Here is a 16,574-nt window from a genome sequence, read left to right as displayed (position 1 = left end):
CTTCTAGAATCAACACCTACACTCCTCCATACTGTCTACTAGAATCAACACCTCCACTCTTTCACTCCTCAATACTGTCTTCTAGAATCAACACCTCCACTCTCCCACTACTCCGTACTGTCTATTAGAATCAACACCTCCACTCTTTCACTCCTCCATACTGTCTTCTAGAATCAACACCTCCACTCCTCCATACTGTCTACTAGAATCATCACCTCCACTCCTCCAAACTGTCTTCTAGAATCAACACATCCACTCCTCTATACTGTCTACTAGAATCAACACCTCCACTCCTCTATACTATCTACTAGAATCAACACCTGCACTCTTTCACTCCTCCATACAGTCTTCTAGAATCAACACCTCCACTCCTCTATACTGTCTACTAGAATCAACACCTCCACTCCTCTATACTGTCTATTAGAATCAACACCTGCACTCTTTCACTCCTCCATACTGTCTTCTAGAATCAACACCTCCACTCCTCCGTACTGTCTATTAGAATCAACACCTCCACTCTTTCACTCCTCCATACTGTCTACTAGAATCAACACCTCGACTCCTCCATACTGTCTACTAGGATCAACACATCCACTCCTCCATACTGTCTTCTAGAATCAACACCTCCACTCCTCCTAACTGTCTTCTAGAATCAACACCTCCACTCCTCCATACTGTCTTCTAGAATCAACACCTCCACTCCTCCATACTGTCTACTATAATCTACATCTCCACTCCTCCAAACTGTCTTCTAGAATCAACACCTCCACTCCTCTATATTGTCTACTAGAATCAACACCTCCAATCCTCTATACTGTCTACTAGAATCAACACCTCCACTCTTTCACTCCTCCATACTCTCTTCTAGAATCAACACCTCCACTCCTCCAAACTGTCTTCTAGAATCAACACCTCCACTCCTCTATACTGTCTACTAGAATCAACTGCTCCACTCTTTCACTCCTCCATACTGTCTTCTAGAATCAACACCTCCACTCTCCCAATACTCCGTACTGTCTATTGGAATCAACACCTCCACTCTTTCACTCCTCCATACTGTCTTCTAGAATCAACACCTTCACTCCTCCATACTGTCTACTAGAATCAACACCTCCACTCCTCCATACTGTCTTCTAGAATCCACACCCCCACTCCTCTATACTGTCTGCTAGAATCAACACCTCCACTCCTCTATACTGTCTTCTAGAATCAACACCTCCACTCCTCTATACTGTCTACTAGAATCAACACCTCCACTCTTTCACTCCTCCATACTCTCTTCTAGAATCAACACCTCCACTCCTCCAAACTGTCTTCTAGAATCAACACCTCCACTCCTCCAAACTGTCTTCTAGAATCAACAGCTCCACTCTTTCACTCCTCCATACTGTCTTCTAGAATCAACACCTCCACTCTCCCAATACTCCGTACTGTCTATTGGAATCAACACCTCCACTCTTTCACTCATCCATACTGTCTTCTAGAATCAACACCTTCACTCCTCCATACTGTCTACTAGAATCAACACCTCCACTCCTCCATACTGTCTTCTAGAATCAACACCTCCACTCCTCCATACTGTCTACTAGAATCAATACCTCCACTCCTCTATACTGTCTGCTAGAATCAACACCTCCACTCCTCTATACTGTCTTCTAGAATCAACACCTCCACTCCTCTATACTGTCTACTAGAATCAACACCTCCACTCTTTCACTCCTCCAAACTGTCTTCTAGAATCAACACCTCCACTCCTCCTTACTGTCTTCTAGAATCAACACCTCCACTCCTCTATACTGTCTACTAGAATAAAGACCTCCACTCCTCAATACTGTCTTCTAGAATCAACACCTCCACTCCTCCATACTGTCTTCTAGATTCAACACCTCCACTCCTCCATACTGTCTTCTAGAATCAACACCTCCACTCCTCCATACTGTCTACTAGAATCAACACCTCCACTCCTCTGTACTGTCTACTAGAATTAACACCTCCACTCTTTCACTCCTCCATACTGTCGACTAGAATCAGCACCTCCACTCCTCCAAACTGTCTCTGGAATCAACCCCTCCACTCCTCCGTACTGTCTCTGGAATCAACACCTCCACTCCTCCATACTGGCTTCTAGAATCAACCCCTCCACTCCTCCATACTGGCTTCTGGAATCAACACCTCCACTCCTCCACACTGTCTTCTAGAAGCAACACCTCCACTCCTCCATACTGTCTTCTAGAATCAACACCTCCACTCCTCCATACTGTCTTCTAGAATCAACACCTCCACTCCTCCATACTGTCTGCTAGAATCAACACCTCCACTCCTCCATACTGTCTACTAGAATCAACAGCTCCACTCTTTCACTCCTCCATACTGTCTTCTAGAATCAACACCTCCACTCTCTCAATACTCCGTACTGTCTATTGGAATCAACACCTCCACTCTTTCACTCATCCATACTGTCTTCTAGAATCAACACCTTCACTCCTCCATACTGTCAACTAGAATCAACACCTCCACTCCTCCATACTGTCTTCTAGAATCAACACCCCCACTCCTCCATACTGTCTTCTAGAATCAACACCTCCACTCCTCCATACTGTCTTCTAGAATCAACACCTCCACTCCTCCATACTGTCTACTAGAATCAATACCTCCACTCCTCTATACTGTCTGCTAGAATCAACACCTCCACTCCTCTATACTGTCTTCTAGAATCAACACCTCCACTCCTCTATACTGTCTACTAGAATCAACACCTCCACTCTTTCACTCCTACAAACTGTCTTCTAGAATCAACACCTCCACTCCTCCTTACTGTCTTCTAGAATCAACACCTCCACTCCTCTATACTGTCTACTAGAATAAAGACCTCCACTCCTCCATACTGTCTACTAGAATCAACACCTCCACTCCTCCATACTGTCTTCTAGAATCAATACCTCCACTCCTCCATACTGTCTTCTAGAATCAACACCTCCACTCCTCCATACTGTCTACTCGAATCAACACCTCCACTCCTCCATACTGTCTTCTAGAATCAACACCTCCACTCCTCCGTACTGTCTTCTAGAATCAACACCTCCACTCCTCCATGCTGTCTTCTAGAATCAACACCTCAACTCCTCCGTACTGTCTATTAGAATCAACACCTACACTCCTCCATACTGTCTATTAGAATCAACACCCCCACTCCTCCATACTGTCTTCTAGAATCAACTCCTCCACTCCTCCATACTGTCTTCTATAATCAACACCTCCATTCCTCTATACTGGCTTCTATAATCAACACCTCCACTCCTCCATACTGTCTTCTATAATCAACACCTCCACTACTCCATACTGTCTTCTAGAATCAACACCTCCACTCCTCCATACTGTCTTCTAGAATCAACACCTCCACTCCTCCGTACTGTCTCTGGAATCAACACCTCCACTCCTCCACACTGTCTTCTAAAATCAACACCTCCACTCCTCTGTACTGTCTATTAGAATCAACACCTCCACTCTTTCACTCCTCCAAACTGTCTTCTAGAATCAACACCTCCACTCCTCCTTACTGTCTTCTAGAATCAACACCTCCACTCCTCTATACTGTCTACTAGAATAAAGACCTCCACTCCTCCATACTGTCTTCTAGAATCAACACCTCAACTACTCCATACTGTCTTCTAGAATCAACACCTCCACTCCTCCATACTGTCTTCTAGAATCAACACCTCCACTCCTCCATACTGTCTTCTAGAATCAACACCTCCACTCCTCCATACTGTCTACTAGAATCAACACCTCCACTCCTCTGTACTGTCTACTAGAATTAACACCTCCACTCTTTCACTCCTCCATACTGTCGACTAGAATCAGCACCTCCACTCCTCCAAACTGTCTCTGGAATCAACCCCTCCACTCCTCCGTACTGTCTCTGGAATCAACACCTCCACTCCTCCATACTGGCTTCTAGAATCAACCCCTCCACTCCTCCATACTGGCTTCTGGAATCAACACCTCCACTCCTCCACACTGTCTTCTAGAAGCAACACCTCCACTCCTCCATACTGTCTTCTAGAATCAACACCTCCACTCCTCCATACTGTCTTCTAGAATCAACACCTCCACTCCTCCATACTGTCTACTCGAATCAACACCTCCACTCCTCCATACTGTCTTCTAGAATCAACACCTCCACTCCTCCATACTGTCTACTAGAATCAACACCTCCACTCCTCCATACTGTCTTCTAGAATCAATACCTCCACTCCTCCAAACTGTCTTCTAGAATCAACACCTTCACTCCTCCATACTGTCTTCTAGAATCAACACCTCCACTCCTCCATACTGTCTACTAGAATCAACACCTCCACTCCTCCATACTGTCTTCTAGAATTAACACCTCCACTCCTCCATACTGTCTTCTAGAATTAACACCTCCACTCCTCCATACTGTCTACTAGAATCAACACCTCCACTCCTCCATACTGTCTTCTAGAATCAACACCTCCACTCCTCCGTACTGTCTACTAGAATTAACACCTCCACTCTTTCACTCCTCCGTACTGTCGACTAGAATCAGCACCTCCACTCCTCCAAACTGTCTCTGGAATCAACCCCTCCACTCCTCCGTACTGTCTCTGGAATCAACACCTCCACTCCTCCATACTGGCTTCTAGAATCAACCCCTCCACTCCTCCATACTGGCTTCTGGAATCAACACCTCCACTCCTCCACACTGTCTTCTAGAAGCAACACCTCCACTCCTCCATACTGGCTTCTGGAATCAACACCTCCACTCCTCCACACTGTCTTCTAGAAGCAACACCTCCACTCCTCCATACTGTCTTCTAGAATCAACACCTCCACTCCTCCATACTGTCTTCTAGAATCAACACCTCCACTCCTCCATACTGTCTACTCGAATCAACACCTCCACTCCTCCATACTGTCTTCTAGAATCAACACCTCCATTCCTCCATACTGTCTACTAGAATCAACACCTCCACTCCTCCATACTGTCTTCTAGAATCAACACCTCCACTCCTCCATACTGTCTACTAGAATCAACACCTCCACTCCTCCATACTGTCTTCTAGAATCAACACCTCCACTCCTCCATACTGTCTACTAGAATCAACACCTCCACTCCTCTATACTGTCTGCTAGAATCAACACCTCCACTCCTCTATACTGTCTTCTAGAATCAACACCTCCACTCTTCCATACTGTCTACTAGAATCAACACCTCCACTCTTTCACTCCTCCTTACTGTCTTCTAGAATCAACACCTCCACTCCTCTATACTGTCTACTAGAATAAAGACCTCCACTCCTCCATACTGTCTTCTAGAATCAACACCTCCACTCCTCCATACTGTCTTCTAGAGTCAACACCTCCACTCCTCCATACTGTCTTCTAGAATCAACACCTCCACTCCTCCATACTGTCTTCTAGAATCAACACCTCCACTCCTCCATACTGTCTACTAGAATCAACACCTCCACTCCTCTGTACTGTCTACTAGAATTAACACCTCCACTCTTTCACTCCTCCATACTGTCGACTAGAATCAGCACCTCCACTCCTCCAAACTGTCTCTGGAATCAACCCCTCCACTCCTCCGTACTGTCTCTGGAATCAACACCTCCACTCCTCCATACTGGCTTCTAGAATCAACCCCTCCAATCCTCCATACTGGCTTCTGGAATCAACACCTCCACTCCTCCACACTGTCTTCTAGAAGCAACACCTCCACTCCTCCATACTGTCTTCTAGAATCAACACCTCCACTCCTCCATACTGTCTTCTAGAATCAACACCTCCACTCCTCCATACTGTCTGCTAGAATCAACACCTCCACTCCTACAAACTGTCTACTAGAATCAACACCTCCACTCCTCCACATTGTCGACTAGAATCAACACCTCAACTCCTCCGTACTGTCGACTAGAATCAACATCTCCACTCCTCCATGCTGTCTTCTAGAATCAACACCTCCACTCCTCCGTACTGTCTTCTAGAATCAACACCTCCACTCCTCCATGCTGTCTTCTAGAATCAACACCTCAACTCCTCCGTACTGTCTATTAGAATCAACACCTACACTCCTCCATACTGTCTATTAGAATCAACACCCCCACTCCTCCATACTGTCTTCTAGAATCAACTCCTCCACTCCTCCATACTGTCTTCTATAATCAACACCTCCATTCCTCTATACTGTCTTCTATAATCAACACCTCCACTCCTCCATACTGTCTTCTATAATCAACACCTCCACTACTCCATACTGTCTTCTAGAATCAACACCTCCACTCCTCCATACTGTCTTCTAGAATCAACACCTCCACTCCTCCGTACTGTCTCTGGAATCAACACCTCCACTCCTCCACACTGTCTTCTAAAATCAACACCTCCACTCCTCTGTACTGTCTATTAGAATCAACACCTCCACTCTTTCACTCCTCCAAACTGTCTTCTAGAATCAACACCTCCACTCCTCCTTACTGTCTTCTAGAATCAACACCTCCACTCCTCTATACAGTCTACTAGAATAAAGACCTCCACTCCTCCATACTGTCTTCTAGAATCAACACCTCAACTACTCCATACTGTCTTCTAGAATCAACACCTCCACTCCTCCATACTGTCTTCTAGAATCAACACCTCCACTCCTCCATACTGTCTTCTAGAATCAACACCTCCACTCCTCCATACTGTCTACTAGAATCAACACCTCCACTCCTCTGTACTGTCTACTAGAATTAACACCTCCACTCTTTCACTCCTCCATACTGTCGACTAGAATCAGCACCTCCACTCCTCCAAACTGTCTCTGGAATCAACCCCTCCACTCCTCCGTACTGTCTCTGGAATCAACACCTCCACTCCTCCATACTGGCTTCTAGAATCAACCCCTCCACTCCTCCATACTGGCTTCTGGAATCAACACCTCCACTCCTCCACACTGTCTTCTAGAAGCAACACCTCCACTCCTCCATACTGTCTTCTAGAATCAACACCTCCACCACTCCATACTGTCTTCTAGAATCAACACCTCCACTCCTCCATACTGTCTACTCGAATCAACACCTCCACTCCTCCATACTGTCTTCTAGAATCAACAACTCCACTCCTCCATACTGTCTACTAGAATCAACACCTCCACTCCTCCATACTGTCTTCTAGAATCAATACCTCCACTCCTCCAAACTGTCTTCTAGAATCAACACCTTCACTCCTCCATACTGTCTTCTAGAATCAACACCTCCACTCCTCCATACTGTCTACTAGAATCAACACCTCCACTCCTCCATACTGTCTTCTAGAATCAACACCTCCACTCCTCCATACTGTCTACTAGAATCAACACCTCCACTCCTCCATACTGTCTTCTAGAATCAACACCTCCACTCCTCCATACTGTCTACTAGAATCAACACCTCCACTCCTCTGTACTGTCTACTAGAATTAACACCTCCACTCTTTCACTCCTCCATACTGTCGACTAGAATCAGCACCTCCACTCCTCCAAACTGTCTCTGGAATCAACCCCTCCACTCCTCCGTACTGTCTCTGGAATCAACACCTCCACTCCTCCATACTGGCTTCTAGAATCAACCCCTCCACTCCTCCATACTGGCTTCTGGAATCAACACCTCCACTCCTCCACACTGTCTTCTAGAAGCAACACCTCCACTCCTCCATACTGTCTTCTAGAATCAACACCTCCACTCCTCCATACTGTCTTCTAGAATCAACACCTCCACTCCTCCATACTGTCTACTCGAATCAACACCTCCACTCCTCCATACTGTCTTCTAGAATCAACACCTCCACTCCTCCATACTGTCTACTAGAATCAACACCTCCACTCCTCCATACTGTCTTCTAGAATCAACACCTCCACTCCTCCAAACTGTCTTCTAGAATCAACACCTTCACTCCTCCATACTGTCTTCTAGAATCAACACCTCCATTCCTCCATACTGTCTACTAGAATCAACACCTCCACTCCTCCATACTGTCTTGTAGAATCAACACCTCCACTCCTCCATACTGTCTACTAGAATCAACACCTCCACTCCTCCATACTGTCTTCTAGAATCAACACCTCCACTCCTCCATACTGTCTACTAGAATCAACACCTCCACTCCTCTATACTGTCTGCTAGAATCAACACCTCCACTCCTCTATACTGTCTTCTAGAATCAACACCTCCACTCCTCCAAACTGTCTTCTAGAATCAACACCTTCACTCCTCCATACTGTCTACTAGAATCAACACCTCCACTCTTTCACTCCTCCAAACTGTCTTCTAGAATCGACACCTCCACTCCTCCTTACTGTCTTCCAGAATCAACACCTCCACTCCTCTATACTGTCTATTAGAATCAACACCTCCACTCCTCCAAACTGTCTTCTAGAATCAACACCTCCACTCCTCCATACTGTCTACTAGAATCAACACCTCCACTCCTCTGTACTGTCTACTAGAATTAACACCTCCACTCTTTCACTCCTCCATACTGTCGACTAGAATCAGCACCTCCACTCCTCCAAACTGTCTCTGGAATAAACCCCTCCACTCCTCCGTACTGTCTCTGGAATCAACACCTCCACTCCTCCATACTGGCTTCTAGAATCAACCCCTCCACTCCTCCATACTGGCTTCTGGAATCAACACCTCCACTCCTCCACACTGTCTTCTAGAAGCAACACCTCCACTCCTCCATACTGTCTTCTAGAATCAACACCTCCACTCCTCCATACTGTCTTCTAGAATCAACACCTCCACTCCTCCATACTGTCTTCTAGAATCAACACCTCCACTCCTCCATACTGTCTACTAGAATCAACACCTCCACTCCTCTGTACTGTCTACTAGAATTAACACCTCCACTCTTTCACTCCTCCATACTGTCGACTAGAATCAGCACCTCCACTCCTCCAAACTGTCTCTGGAATCAACCCCTCCACTCCTCCGTACTGTCTCTGGAATCAACACCTCCACTCCTCCATACTGGCTTCTAGAATCAACCCCTCCACTCCTCCATACTGGCTTCTGGAATCAACACCTCCACTCCTCCACACTGTCTTCTAGAAGCAACACCTCCACTCCTCCATACTGTCTTCTAGAATCAACACCTCCACTCCTCCATACTGTCTTCTAGAATCAACACCTCCACTCCTCCATACTGTCTACTCGAATCAACACCTCCACTCCTCCATACTGTCTTCTAGAATCAACAACTCCACTCCTCCATACTGTCTACTAGAATCAACACCTCCACTCCTCCATACTGTCTTCTAGAATCAATACCTCCACTCCTCCAAACTGTCTTCTAGAATCAACACCTTCACTCCTCCATACTGTCTTCTAGAATCAACACCTCCACTCCTCCATACTGTCTACTAGAATCAACACCTCCACTCCTCCATACTGTCTTCTAGAATCAACACCTCCACTCCTCCATACTGTCTACTAGAATCAACACCTCCACTCCTCCATACTGTCTTCTAGAATCAACACCTCCACTCCTCCATACTGTCTACTAGAATCAACACCTCCACTCCTCTGTACTGTCTACTAGAATTAACACCTCCACTCTTTCACTCCTCCATACTGTCGACTAGAATCAGCACCTCCACTCCTCCAAACTGTCTCTGGAATCAACCCCTCCACTCCTCCGTACTGTCTCTGGAATCAACACCTCCACTCCTCCATACTGGCTTCTAGAATCAACCCCTCCACTCCTCCATACTGGCTTCTGGAATCAACACCTCCACTCCTCCACACTGTCTTCTAGAAGCAACACCTCCACTCCTCCATACTGTCTTCTAGAATCAACACCTCCACTCCTCCATACTGTCTTCTAGAATCAACACCTCCACTCCTCCATACTGTCTACTCGAATCAACACCTCCACTACTCCATACTGTCTTCTAGAATCAACACCTCCACTCCTCCATACTGTCTACTAGAATCAACACCTCCACTCCTCCATACTGTCTTCTAGAATCAACACCTCCACTCCTCCAAACTGTCTTCTAGAATCAACACCTTCACTCCTCCATACTGTCTTCTAGAATCAACACCTCCATTCCTCCATACTGTCTACTAGAATCAACACCTCCACTCCTCCATACTGTCTTCTAGAATCAACACCTCCACTCCTCCATACTGTCTACTAGAATCAACACCTCCACTCCTCCATACTGTCTTCTAGAATCAACACCTCCACTCCTCCATACTGTCTACTAGAATCAACACCTCCACTCCTCTATACTGTCTGCTAGAATCAACACCTCCACTCCTCTATACTGTCTTCTAGAATCAACACCTCCACTCTTCCATACTGTCTACTAGAATCAACACCTCCACTCTTTCACTCCTCCAAACTGTCTTCTAGAATCGACACCTCCACTCCTCCTTACTGTCTTCCAGAATCAACACCTCCACTCCTCTATACTGTCTATTAGAATCAACACCTCCACTCCTCCAAACTGTCTTCTAGAATCAACACCTCCACTCCTCCATACTGTCTACTAGAATCAACACCTCCACTCCTCTGTACTGTCTACTAGAATTAACACCTCCACTCTTTCACTCCTCCATACTGTCGACTAGAATCAGCACCTCCACTCCTCCAAACTGTCTCTGGAATAAACCCCTCCACTCCTCTGTACTGTCTCTGGAATCAACACCTCCACTCCTCCATACTGGCTTCTAGAATCAACCCCTCCACTCCTCCATACTGGCTTCTGGAATCAACACCTCCACTCCTCCACACTGTCTTCTAGAAGCAACACCTCCACTCCTCCATACTGTCTTCTAGAATCAACACCTCCACTCCTCCATACTGTCTTCTAGAATCAACACCTCCACTCCTCCATACTGTCTACTCGAATCAACACCTCCACTCCTCCATACTGTCTTCTAGAATCAACACCTCCACTCCTCCATACTGTCTACTAGAATCAACACCTCCACTCCTCCATACTGTCTTCTAGAATCAATACATCCACTCCTCCAAACTGTCTTCTAGAATCAACACCTTCACTCCTCCATACTGTCTTCTAGAATCAACACCTCCACTCCTCCATACTGTCTACTAGAATCAACACCTCCACTCCTCCATACTGTCTTCTAGAATCAACACCTCCACTCCTCCATACTGTCTACTAGAATCAACACCTCCACTCCTCCATACTGTCTTCTAGAATCAACACCTCCACTCCTCCATACTGTCTACTAGAATCAACACCTCCACTCCTCCATACTGTCTTCTAGAATCAACACCTCCACTCCTCCGTACTGTCTTCTAGAATCAACACCTCCACTCCTCCATGCTGTCTTCTAGAATCAACACCTCAACTCCTCCGTACTGTCTATTAGAATCAACACCTACACTCCTCCATACTGTCTATTAGAATCAACACCCCCACTCCTCCATACTGTCTTCTAGAATCAACTCCTCCACTCCTCCATACTGTCTTCTATAATCAACACCTCCATTCCTCTATACTGTCTTCTATAATCAACACCTCCACTCCTCCATACTGTCTTCTATAATCAACACCTCCACTACTCCATACTGTCTTCTAGAATCAACACCTCCACTCCTCCATACTGTCTTCTAGAATCAACACCTCCACTCCTCCGTACTGTCTCTGGAATCAACACCTCCACTCCTCCACACTGTCTTCTAAAATCAACACCTCCACTCCTCTGTACTGTCTATTAGAATCAACACCTCCACTCTTTCACTCCTCCAAACTGTCTTCTAGAATCAACACCTCCACTCCTCCTTACTGTCTTCTAGAATCAACACCTCCACTCCTCTATACTGTCTACTAGAATAAAGACCTCCACTCCTCCATACTGTCTTCTAGAATCAACACATCAACTACTCCATACTGTCTTCTAGAATCAACACCTCCACTCCTCCATACTGTCTTCTAGAATCAACACCTCCACTCCTCCATACTGTCTTCTAGAATCAACACCTCCACTCCTCCATACTGTCTACTAGAATCAACACCTCCACTCCTCTGTACTGTCTACTAGAATTAACACCTCCACTCTTTCACTCCTCCATACTGTCGACTAGAATCAGCACCTCCACTCCTCCAAACTGTCTCTGGAATCAACCCCTCCACTCCTCCGTACTGTCTCTGGAATCAACACCTCCACTCCTCCATACTGGCTTCTAGAATCAACCCCTCCACTCCTCCATACTGGCTTCTGGAATCAACACCTCCACTCCTCCACACTGTCTTCTAGAAGCAACACCTCCACTCCTCCATACTGTCTTCTAGAATCAACACCTCCACTCCTCCATACTGTCTTCTAGAATCAACACCTCCACTCCTCCATACTGTCTAATCGAATCAACACCTCCACTCCTCCATACTGTCTTCTAGAATCAACACCTCCACTCCTCCATACTGTCTACTAGAATCAACACCTCCACTCCTCCATACTGTCTTCTAGAATCAATACCTCCACTCCTCCAAACTGTCTTCTAGAATCAACACCTTCACTCCTCCATACTGTCTTCTAGAATCAACACCTCCACTCCTCCATACTGTCTACTAGAATCAACACCTCCACTCCTCCATACTGTCTTCTAGAATTAACACCTCCACTCCTCCATACTGTCTACTAGAATCAACACCTCCACTCCTCTGTACTGTCTACTAGAATTAACACCTCCACTCTTTCACTCCTCCGTACTGTCGACTAGAATCAGCACCTCCACTCCTCCAAACTGTCTCTGGAATCAACCCCTCCACTCCTCCGTACTGTCTCTGGAATCAACACCTCCACTCCTCCATACTGGCTTCTAGAATCAACACCTCCACTCCTCCATACTGGCTTCTGGAATCAACACCTCCACTCCTCCATACTGTCTTCTAGAAGCAACACCTCCACTCCTCCATACTGTCTTCTAGAATCAACAACTCCACTCCTCCATACTGTCTTCTAGAATCAACACCTCCACTCCTCCATACTGTCTACTCGAATCAACACCTCCACTCCTCCATACTGTCTTCTAGAATCAACACCTCCACTCCTCCATACTGTCTACTAGAATCAACACCTCCACTCCTCCATACTGTCTTCTAGAATCAATACCTCCACTCCTCCAAACTGTCTTCTAGAATCAACACCTTCACTCCTCCATACTGTCTTCTAGAATCAACACCTCCATTCCTCCATACTGTCTACTAGAATCAACACCTCCACTCCTCCATACTGTCTTCTAGAATCAACACCTCCAAACCTCCATACTGTCTACTAGAATCAACACCTCCACTCCTCCATACTGTCTTCTAGAATCAACACCTCCACTCCTCCATACTGTCTACTAGAATCAACACCTCCACTCCTCTATACTGTCTGCTAGAATCAACACCTCCACTCCTCTATACTGTCTTCTAGAATCAACACCTCCACTCTTCCATACTGTCTACTAGAATCAACACCTCCACTCTTTCACTCCTCCAAACTGTCTTCTAGAATCGACACCTCCACTCCTCCTTACTGTCTTCCAGAATCAACACCTCCACTCCTCTATACTGTCTATTAGAATCAACACCTCCACTCCTCCAAACTGTCTTCTAGAATCAACACCTCCACTCCTCCATACTGTCTACTAGAATCAACACCTCCACTCCTCTGTACTGTCTACTAGAATTAACACCTCCACTCTTTCACTCCTCCATACTGTCGACTAGAATCAGCACCTCCACTCCTCCAAACTGTCTCTGGAATAAACCCCTCCACTCCTCCGTACTGTCTCTGGAATCAACACCTCCACTCCTCCATACTGGCTTCTAGAATCAACCCCTCCACTCCTCCATACTGGCTTCTGGAATCAACACCTCCACTCCTCCACACTGTCTTCTAGAAGCAACACCTCCACTCCTCCATACTGTCTTCTAGAATCAACACCTCCACTCCTCCATACTGTCTTCTAGAATCAACACCTCCACTCCTCCATACTGTCTACTCGAATCAACACCTCCACTCCTCCATACTGTCTTCTAGAATCAACACCTCCACTCCTCCATACTGTCTACTAGAATCAACACCTCCACTCCTCCATACTGTCTTCTAGAATCAATACCTCCACTCCTCCAAACTGTCTTCTAGAATCAACACCTTCACTCCTCCATACTGTCTTCTAGAATCAACACCTCCACTCCTCCATACTGTCTACTAGAATCAACACCTCCACTCCTCCATACTGTCTTCTAGAATCAACACCTCCACTCCTCCATACTGTCTACTAGAATCAACACCTCCACTCCTCCATACTGTCTTCTAGAATCAACACCTCCACTCCTCCATACTGTCTACTAGAATCAACACCTCCACTCCTCTGTACTGTCTACTAGAATTAACACCTCCACTCTTTCACTCCTCCGTACTGTCGACTAGAATCAGCACCTCCACTCCTCCAAACTGTCTCTGGAATCAACCCCTCCACTCCTCCGTACTGTCTCTGGAATCAACACCTCCACTCCTCCATACTGGCTTCTAGAATCAACCCCTCCACTCCTCCATACTGGCTTCTGGAATCAACACCTCCACTCCTCCACACTGTCTTCTAGAAGCAACACCTCCACTCCTCCATACTGTCTTCTAGAATCAACACCTCCACTCCTCCATACTGTCTTCTAGAATCAACACCTCCACTCCTCCATACTGTCTACTCGAATCAACACCTCCACTCCTCCATACTGTCTTCTAGAATCAACACCTCCACTCCTCCATACTGTCTACTAGAATCAACACCTCCACTCCTCCATACTGTCTTCTAGAATCAATACCTCCACTCCTCCAAACTGTCTTCTAGAATCAACACCTTCACTCCTCCATACTGTCTTCTAGAATCAACACCTCCATTCCTCCATACTGTCTACTAGAATCAACACCTCCACTCCTCCATACTGTCTTCTAGAATCAACACCTCCACTCCTCCATACTGTCTACTAGAATCAACACCTCCACTCCTCTATACTGTCTGCTAGAATCAACACCTCCACTCCTCTATACTGTCTTCTAGAATCAACACCTCCACTCCTCCATACTGTCTACTAGAATCAACACCTCCACTCTTTCACTCCTCCAAACTGTCTTCTAGAATCGAAACCTCCACTCCTCCTTACTGTAATCCAGAATCAACACCTCCACTCCTCTATACTGTCTATTAGAATCAACACCTCCACTCCTCCAAACTGTCTTCTAGAATCAACACCTCCACTCCTCTATACTGTCTACTAGAATCAACACCTCCACTCCTCTATACTGTCTACTAGAATCAACACCTCCACTCTTTCACTCCTCCATACTCTCTTCTAGAATCAACACCTCCACTCCTCCATACTGTCTACTGGAATCAACACCTCCACTCCTCCATACTGTCTTCTAGAATCAACACCTCCACTCCTCCAAACTGTCTTCTAGAATCAACACCTCCATTCCTCCATACTGTCTACTAGAATCAACAGCTCCACTCTTTCACTCCTCCATACTGTCTTCTAGAATCAACACCTCCACTCTCCCAATACTCCGTACTGTCTATTGGAATCAACACCTCCACTCTTTCACTCCTCCATACTGTCTTCTAGAATCAACACCTTCACTCCTCCATACTGTCTACTAGAATCAACACCTCCACTCCTCCATACTGTCTTCTAGAATCAACACCCCCACTCCTCCATACTGTCTTCTAGAATCAACACCTCCACTCCTCCAAACTGTCTACTAGAATCAACACCTCCACTCCTCCACATTGTCGACTAGAATCAACACCTCAACTCCTCCGTACTGTCGACTAGAATCAACACCTCCACTCCTCCATGCTGTCTTCTAGAATCAACACCTCCACTCCTCCGTACTGTCTTCTAGAATCAACACCTCCACTCCTCCATGCTGTCTTCTAGAATCAACACCTCAACTCCTCCGTACTGTCTATTAGAATCAACACCTACACTCCTCCATACTGTCTATTAGAATCAACACCCCCTTGCCTCCATACTGTCTTCTAGAATCAACTCCTCCACTCCTCCATACTGTCTTCTATAATCAACACCTCCATTCCTCTATACTGTCTTCTATAATCAACACCTCCACTCCTCCATACTGTCTTCTATAATCAACACCTCCACTCCTCCATACTGTCTTCTAGAATCAACACCTACACTCCTCCATACTGTCTTCTAGAATAAACCCCTCCACTCCTCCATACTGTCTTCTAGAATCACCACCTCCACTCCTCCGTACTGTCTTCTAGAATCAACACCTCCACTCCTCCATACTGTCTTCTAGAATCAACACCTCCACTCCTCCATACTGTCTCTGGAATCAACACCTCCACTCCTTCACACTGTCTTCTAAAATCAACACCTCCACTCCTCAGTACTGTCTATTAGAATCAACACCTCCACTCTTTCACTCCTCCAAACTGTCTTCTAGAATCAACACCTCCACTCCTCCTTACTGTCTTCTAGAATCAACTCCTCCACTCCTCCATACTGTCTTCTATAATCAACACCTCCATTCCTCTATACT

Source organism: Salmo salar, chromosome 14 (genome assembly GCF_965601325.2).
Source record: "Salmo salar chromosome 14, fSalSal1, whole genome shotgun sequence".
NCBI classification, from domain to species: Eukaryota; Metazoa; Chordata; class Actinopteri; order Salmoniformes; family Salmonidae; genus Salmo; species Salmo salar.
This window is presented reverse-complemented; position numbering follows the sequence as displayed.